This window comes from Anomaloglossus baeobatrachus, chromosome 10 (genome assembly GCF_048569485.1).
Source record: "Anomaloglossus baeobatrachus isolate aAnoBae1 chromosome 10, aAnoBae1.hap1, whole genome shotgun sequence".
NCBI classification, from domain to species: Eukaryota; Metazoa; Chordata; class Amphibia; order Anura; family Aromobatidae; genus Anomaloglossus; species Anomaloglossus baeobatrachus.
Window position 1 is genome coordinate 69,199,964 of NC_134362.1, and position 9,124 is coordinate 69,209,087.

A 9,124-nucleotide genomic window follows, 5' to 3' on the forward strand; every position below is an offset into this window, starting at 1 on the left:
AAAAAAGAAATCTAGCAAAATCTGCATTCCCAACGTCAAATACCGCCCTCCCTTCTGAACCCTACAATATGCCTAAACTACAGTTAACGTCCACATGATTGGTACTGTTGTAGTGAAGAAAGCCTGCTTAAATTACAGGGGGGGGTGTCTCCAGAAGCACAAGCTGGGCACTACAATGTATTGGGCACAACAAGGGCTTATTTACAATTTCTAATTCTGCAACATTCAATGCATTTGACTCCATGGGTGTCTTCCAGAGACAAAATCATCACGACACATGCAAATTAATTCCCAGATGGGGTGAAATTTCCAAAATGTGGTCATTTGAGGGGGTTTCTTCTTTTCTGGCACTTAGGGGCTCTGCAAATGGAGTTTGCAAACTATTCTAGAAAAATCTGTGCTCCAAAAGTCAAATGGTCTTCTTTCTCTCCTGAGCTCTGAAATGTGGCCAAACAGTACTGTACTACATATGAGGTTTTGCCACATTCAGGAGAAATTGTCTAACACATTATGGGGCCTGTTTTACCTATTCCTCTTATGAAAATTAGAAATCTGGCCCTAAAACAACATTTTAGTGGTAAAAATGTAATTTTTTTTTCTTTATCACCCAATAGTATAAAATTTTGTGACACACCTATAGTGTCAATATGCTCACTGCACTCCTAGATGAATTCATTGAGGGGTGCAGTTTGTGAAATGGGATCACTTCTGGGGGTTTCGGCTGTTCTAGTACCTCAGGGGGTTTACCGATATGACATGGCACTCGCAAACCATTCCAACAAATTCTAAAGTCCAATATGATGTTCCTTCCCTTCTCACTGTACCTGACAAGTATTTCCCAATCACACGGAGGGTATTGGCGCTCAGGAAAAATTACATGACAAACAGTGTGGTCCATTTTTTTCTAATTAGCCCGTATAAAACTTAAAAACTTGGGGCTAAAACAACATTTTAGTGAGGAAAAAATAATTATTCTTTCTTCACCACCCAATGGTAAAAAAAATCATTTCTTGACACATCTGTGGTATCAATATGCCGGAATGAAGAAGTGCTCAGTAACACAGATTTAGACAAATTTGTGAAAAATATTTGCGTGGAAACGACCTTTATGTGCATAGAAAAGGTCTTAGATCTTTGATTTCAGCTCATGAAAAATGGAGCAAAAAACAAGTGTTGGGTTTGTATTTTTGTTCAGTGTATATATAGGTTTTTTTTTCTCCAATGTTACCTTTTGTAGAATAAAAATGATTTATTGGAAATCAAAGGGATTTTTGTTTTGCTGCATCCCCAGAGAGCCATAACTTTTTATTTCTTTAACATTGCTGTATACGGTCTTAGTTTTTATATTGCGTGATGACTTCAGTTTTTATTGGCATCAATTATATACTTTTTGGGAGGCAATGGTGATCAAAAAAACTGAACAGCTCGTCTGCCATATTTTTATAGTATATTGTGCCAAGCGTTACAAGTAATAATTTATCTTTGGTCCATAGATTGTGACAATTATAATAGAATTACATAGTTACCATATAGTTTTTATCATGAACAAAATAAAGAAAAAAAAAGTTGTCAATAAATACGTTTTGTGTGGTTTTTTTTTTTACTTTTCTCGTTTCGCTAAGGCAACATTTACACAACTGTCCTGAGTGTTACCATCTATAAGTTTCAGATGCTGTGTGCCAGGTTTCCTTTCACTTCCGCAGTTCAGGTGAGGCTGGCTTGACCCATGGAGCGGTAGGACACTAGTGATAGGGACCATCCATATTAAAGGGAACCGGTCACCAGATTTATCACTATTAAACTAAAAGTGTCCCCTTATGCAGCTCCTGGGCTGCATTCTATGAAGGTGCACCTTGGCCCTGACTGCCCTTCCATATGCCAAAAATAACTTTATAAAATATTACCCCCACGTATGCTAATGACCTGTGTGGCTCAGATGGGCATGCTCATTTTCTGCTCCTGCCCCCCCTCCTGCCGCTGTTCGCCGTCCTCCTTTCTTGATTGACGTGATGACGCCTCCGTCATCATCCTTGTTGCATTTTCAAATCTCGTGCCTGTGCAGTAATGTCTGCTCGCGCAGGCGCAGTTTGCTTTGTCATGTCGCGGGCAGAGCAGAAAACAGCTGCCCTCGCACACGCCGGTGAGTTAAATGCACAGGCACAAGATTATGGTCGGCACTGTGCATGGCGTCACTGCGTCATCCTCGTACCCGGCCATAATCTCGCGCCTGCGCATTTAGCTCGCCAGCGCTCGCGAGGGCACACCATCCCCACTGTCAAACATGGTGGTGGCAGCATCATGGTTTGGGCCTGCTTTTCTTCAGCGGGGACAGGGAAGATGGATGGAGCCAAATACAGGACCATTCATAAAGAAAACCTGTTGAAGTCTGCAAGACCTAAGGGTGGTGTCACACACAGCGACGACGACAACGAAGTCGCTGCTACGTCACCATTTTCTGTGACGTTGCAGCGACGTCCCGTCGCTGTCGCTGTGTGTGACATCCAGCAACGACCTGGCCCCTGCTGTGAGGGCGCCGGTCGTTGCTGAATGCCCAGCTTTATTTTTTGGTCATCGCTCTCCCACTGTGACGCACACATCGCTGTGTGTGACAGCGAGAGAGCGACGAAATGAAGTGAGCAGGGAGCAGGAGCCGGCATCTGGCAGCTGCGGTAAGCTGTAACCAGGGTAAACATCGGGTAACCAAGGGAAGACCTTTCCCTGGTTACCCGATATTTACCTTCGTTACCAGTGCCGGCTCCCTGCACATGTAGCTGCAGTACACATCGGGTAATTAACCCGATGTGTACTGTAGCTAGGAGTGCAGGGAGCCAGCGCTAAGCAGTGTGCGCGGCTCCCTGCTCTCTGCACATGAAGCACAGCGACGCGTGTCGTTATGATCGCTGCGGCTTCTGCTGTGTTTGACAGCTAAGCAGTGATCATAACAGCGACTTACAAGGTCGCTGTTGCGTCACAGAAAATGGTGACGTAACAGTGACGTCGTTGTCGCTATGTGTGAACCCAGCTTAAGACTGGGACGGAGATTTGTCTTCCAACAAGACAATGATCCCGAACATAAAGCAAAATCTACAATGGAAAGGTTCACAAATAAACGTATCCAGGAGTTAGAATGGCCAAGTCACAGTCCAGACCTGAATCCAATCGAGAATCTGTGGAAAGAGCTGAAAACTGCTGTTCACAAACTCTCTCCATCCAACTTCACTCAGCTCCAGCTGTTTACAAAGGAAGAATGGGCAAGAATTTCAGTCTCTTGATGTGCAAAACTGATAGACACACGCCCCAAGCGACTGCAGCTGTAATCGTAGCAAAAGGTGGGCTACAAAGTATTAACTTAAAGGGGCCGAATAATATTGCATGCCCCAATTTTCAGTTATTTTTTTTTTAAAAAGTTTAAAATAAGCAATAAATTTCGTTCAACTTCACAATTGTGTCCCACTTGATGTTGATTCTTCACCAAAACATTAATATTTTTAACTTTATGTTTGAAGCCTGAAATGTGGGAAAAGGTTGAAAAATTCAAGGGAGCCAAATACTTTTGCAAGGCACTTTATATATACAGTGTGTGTGTGTGTGTATATATATATTATATATATATACACACACACACACATATCTGTATATTGGACACATATAGTAATTATTGTACAGGTGCATAAATACGCTATTAAAGGTCTATGGGCACTATTTTATTTATTTTTTATTGGGTTTTTTTTACCCAGGTACCATTTAAAATTGATGATAGGATGTATGGGTATTGTTCTTTTTGATCACTGTGAAGTGATGTAGAAATGTAGCACAGTTTTCCGGATATAGCCATGTCTCCTACCTCATGTGCAGGGCATTGAAGCCTAGTATCCCTGGTTACGCGCACAGGCAATGGTCACTATTTGAGTTGTTGTAACCATGGATACCTAAGCTGCAATGTCCTGCACATGAGGTAAGAAACATGGCTACATCAGGAAAACTATACTACATTTCTAATTAGTTATTTGGCAATATTATTATTACACCTACTACATGTTGATGGGAATACCCCTTTAAGACGGTGTTTGCACAATCAGTTTTTCGCATTACGTATTTTCAGAATTGCAGCATGTTACAGTTAAAGCAAAGTGGATGGGATTTATAGAAGTCTCCTGCCCTCTGAGCCTCTTCTTTACTCAGTGTTAACTGACCCGCGAGGAGTGTTTCCAATCCGCAACATGTCACTTGCTCTTGTACATGCGCTGAGTTTTATGTGCAGATTTTCCCCACAGACCTGCATTAGATGCTGAAGATCCACAGGTTAAAAAAAAACACGCGTTTTTAGCGTGTTTTCACTGTGGAATCCAATAAAAATACCCTTGTAGTCATCACATAACTAGGTCAATAAAGTTTTGTCAAAACCAAATAACCGGAAATAAAAAAACCAACAAGAATCAAAAACTGCAGTGTCAAAATCAAATATGCAAGAGATCTTGAACTCTACCACCACTTATTGAAAGTACCAATTTCCATATTTAATTTTCCAGAGGAGCGATGTATGGCTCATAAGCCTCCTCACCCAGCAATGCTGGACATGTCATGACAGTCGATGGCTCCTAGTTCTTGCTTGGGGTGGCAGCCCGGGCAGATGCTAGGAGCAAGATTGGGTCTCCTTTGGCATCAGCTAGGGAAGGCTCTATGTTCCTGACCCTCACTGAGGCTTTCTGGCTCAGAGGGACAGGGAGGTTTTGGAGGCCCTTCTCCTGTCGGAGAGAGTTAAGAGACCAACATCCCATTGCACCTTTGTTGTGGCACCTTTAGTAACTAATGTATAGGGTCTTCTGAAGAGTTCTGGATGGTCTACAGAGGTTTTGGATGCTTCCTGGACCAGATGTGGTTGCTCTCGGCAAGTAATTCGAGGTCAGAGACAAAAGTTCAGGACTTGGTGGCCAAAAACTGTTCCTGAAATGTGTGGTGTTTTATTGCTTTGCAGCAGTCAAGGACTGCAAAGGGTGTGGGGTTGTAAAACCACAACTCACAGTTGGCAATTTATTTATTTATTTGGGGGGGGTATGTTTTATTTTGATGTCTGCCTTTCAAGAGCCATCTTTTTTTTTTCCATTGACATGGAGGGTTTGTTTTCTGTGGGCCATTATGTCCTCTAATGACAATTTTATATTTTCCAGACATTAAACACTGAAAACAATTCTTTGTAGGATAATTGGTATTTGCTTCTACAATATTAAAAGATGACATCACTCAGCAAATACATTCAATTCTTTTTTTTATAGGTTTCCAGCTTAAAGACTCAACAATTCTAGGGGAGGAAGCTGCACGAGTTACCTCTCCTGCAAAGGATTATATTCTGGGGTAATAATAAATAAATAAATTAATTTGGTGACTACTAATTTCTTTGACTTTTCTGGATTTGGATTTAGGATATGTTGAATCCAGATTAAGACCCACCTCGTTCTTCTGGTTTTCCCTCTAAACTGTTGAGTGGAAGACTTTGAGTGAAAGTTGAGCGCTGTCGGGAATTCATACTGTACTTTGTGGCATTATTATTTGGGTTTCGTCTTCATGCAATTCACTTTGTGGGAAAAATTACCCATGGGACAGTACAAATATGATTATTCTAATATACAGTCGGTACGGAAAGTATTCAGACCCCTTCAAGTTTTTCCACTTTGTTTCATTGCAGCCATTTGGTAAATTCAAAAAAGTTCATATTTTTCTGATTCATGTACACTCTGCACCCATCTTGACAGACAAAAAAGAAACAAAAACAGAAATGTAGAATTTTTTGCAAATATATTAAACAAGAAAAACTGAAATATCACATGGTCATAAGTATTCAGACCCTTTGCTCATTATTGAGTAGACGCATCCTCCTTTTGAGCTAGTACAGGCATGAGTCTTCTTGGGATTGATGCAACAAGTTTTTCACACCTGGATTTGGGGATCCTCTGCCATTCTTCCTTGCAGATCCTCTCCAGTTTCGTCAGGTTGGATGGTAAACGTTGGTGGACAGCCATTTTCTGGTCTCTCCGGGGATGCTCAATTGGGTTTAGGTCAGGGCTCTGGCTGGGCTGGTCAAGAATGGTCACAGAGTTGCTCTGAAGCCACTCCTTTGTTATTTTAGCTGCGTGCTTAGGGTCATTGTCTTGTTGGAAGGTGAAACTTCAGCGAAGTCTGAGGTCCAGAGCACTCTGGAAGAGGTTTTCTTCCAGGATCTCTCTACTTGGCCGCATTCATCTCTCCTTCAATTGCAACCAGTCTTTCTGTCCCTGCAGCTGAAAAAAAAAATCCCCCTGCAATGATGCTGCCACCACCATGTTTCACTATTGGGATTATATTGGGCAGATGATGAGCAGTGCCTGGTTTTCTCCACACATACCGCTTAGAACATTTTGGTGATAATTCTATCTTCATCTCATCAGACCAGAGAATCTTATTTCTCATAGTCTGGGAGTCCTTCATGTGTTGCAAAAATGTGAGTACACCACTTAAGGGAAAATGTACAAATTATGCCCAATTAGCCATTTTCATCCCCGATGTTACGTGACTCATTAGTGTTAAAGTGTCAGGTGCGAGTGGGGAGCAGGTGTGTTACTGTAATGTTCGCAGCCAGGGATGGTGAAGCGGTGAGCTGAAGTGGACCAACTAGACCACAGGGAGACCCCGGGTCTACCCTAGCATAGGGTAGAGGATCGGGACTGTGGCAGCTTACCCCCAAGGACAGGTGGACACAGGAGCAGACACGACTGAGTCTCAAGTGCAGACAGGGACCACCAGGGTGGCTCAAGGCAGACAGCCCAGGCAGGATGAGTCTCTAGCACCAGCAGGGCAAAACAGACAGGCAGATGGCATGGCTGAAATGACAGGCAGTATGTAAGAACTGGAACCAGGTGACAACAGGCAGGACAGGCTGGTAGTCAGGTACGAACAGGGATCGCACAAGCAGGACAGGACGGGACAAGTGACCTGACAACTGATTAGACAGAAATCAACTGACTAGGAACAGATGGTGTTGAACAGGCAACTCCCCTAGAGGGAGATTGCCTTAAGCACTTAGTGCCTTTCAGCGATAGGCACTTTCCAAGTCTGGTGCACTAGTCCTTTAAGAGGAGGGCAGTAGCATGTGTGCATGCTCAAATAGCAGAAGTCCACGTGGGAGAGAGGCAGGGATGCCAAGCAGTGTGTAAGAAGCCAGCCACGGCTGTGAGTGACAGCTCATCCCGGCAGAAGGAGAGCAGGGACGCAGCATTACAGTTACACTCTCTCATACTGGTCACTAGAAGTTCCGCATGACTCCTCATGGCAAAGAATTCTCTGAGGATCTGAAAAACAGAATTGTTCCACTGCCTAAAGATGGCCGAGGCTATCAAAAGATTGCCAACACTCTGAAACTAAGCTGCAGCACGGTGGCCAAGACCATATAGTGGTTTAACAAGACAGGTTCCACTGAGAACAGTCCTCGCTATGGTTGACCAAATAAGTTGAGTGCACGTGCTCCGCATCATATCCAGAGGTTGTCTTTCAAAATAGATATGAGTGCTGCTAGCAATGCTGAAGAGATTATGGGGTGCGGGTCAGCCTGTCAAGGCTCAGACCATACACCGCACACTGCATCACATTCGCCTGCATGACTGTCTTTCCAGAAGGAAGTTTCTTCAAAAAGATGATACAGAAGAAAGCCCAGAACAAGTAGGGAGTGCTCCTCTATATGGGAGTCGGCTCAGATGGCTGTCAGACGAACGATCAGGTCAGGCATCAGTCGACAGACAGCCATGTAATGTGTATGGCTGGGTTAAAGGGGACCTTACCACATTTTCCAAATATTCTACACTAAGGCAATTACTTTTACCGCCTGTTTTTACAGGCGTCCAACAACCTGTATAGTATATAAGCCCTCAATTCCCTCTGCGTCAGTCAGAAAAAAATACCCTTTATAACCCTCCAATACGGTGCTGTCCTGTCCAATCTGCCTCGCTGATCTTGTTGGACGCCTCCTCTCTCCTTGCAATAACCATCCTGCTCTGCTTCATTTGGATGACACCTTCAATGTAGAGTTGAGCAACAACCTAACTATTCATACTCGCTATACTCATAACGAGTACTGTCTACTACTCGTGTATTCGTTCCGAATAGTGTGTGCAATGCAAGTGAATGGGGAAAACTTGCAAAGCAGTAAGTAACCAGAATGCCACACTTTTCGTGCACGAAAAGTGCGGCATTCTGGTTACTCATTCCTTTGGGAGTATTCCCCATTCACTTGCATTGAACATACTATTCGGAACGAATACACGAGTAGTAGACAGTACTCATTTTGAATATAGCGAGTATGAATTGTTAGGTATTCGCTCAACTCTACTCCAATGTCATCCATACAGTACCCCAGTCTCATTCTTATGGAGGTGAAGAGCAAAGTACTGCAATGTGCATGCGCCAGCTTTAATTCAGGGTCATCAGCACTTTTTTGTCCTCTCCTGGCGCATGCGCATTACATTACTTTGCTCTGCTCTCAGTAGGGCACAAGCGAGACTGGGGGTGCTGTGTGAATGACGTAGGACACGTTATCCATATGAAGCCGGCCGGGGGAAGGGGATTGGAAAGGTGCTTATGTATAGGTTGCTACACTACTTTAAAAAAGGCAGTTAATGTAGTGGCATTAGTTAATATTGGGAAAACTTGGTGACAGGTTCCCTTTAAGCCTTCTCATACCAATGGTTATCAGGGAAGGACACACATCTTAGGCTGCTTTCACACATCCGGTAGGTGCAGAGCCGGCCAGTCCGGCTCTAAAACCTATGCAACGGATGCGGCGAAAAAGCCGCATCCTTTGCATAGGTTTTTTAAATGCGGCCCGTCCGGTTTTTGCCGCTTGCGGCATGCTACTGAGCTTGCACAGTGGCAAAAAGTGCATGTGGCGGCCGGATGCGTTTTTTTGCCGCATCGCGCCGCATCCGGCGTCCATAGGCATGCATTGAAAAAATGCGCCGCATCGGCCGGATGCGGGTTTTTTTGCTGCACAAAAAAACGTACCAGGCAACGTTCCATCCGGCCGCCGCATCGGCTAAATCTGCTGCATGCGGCAAAAAACGGACGGAACGCAAGCCCATGCGGCGCTAATTAAAGTCTA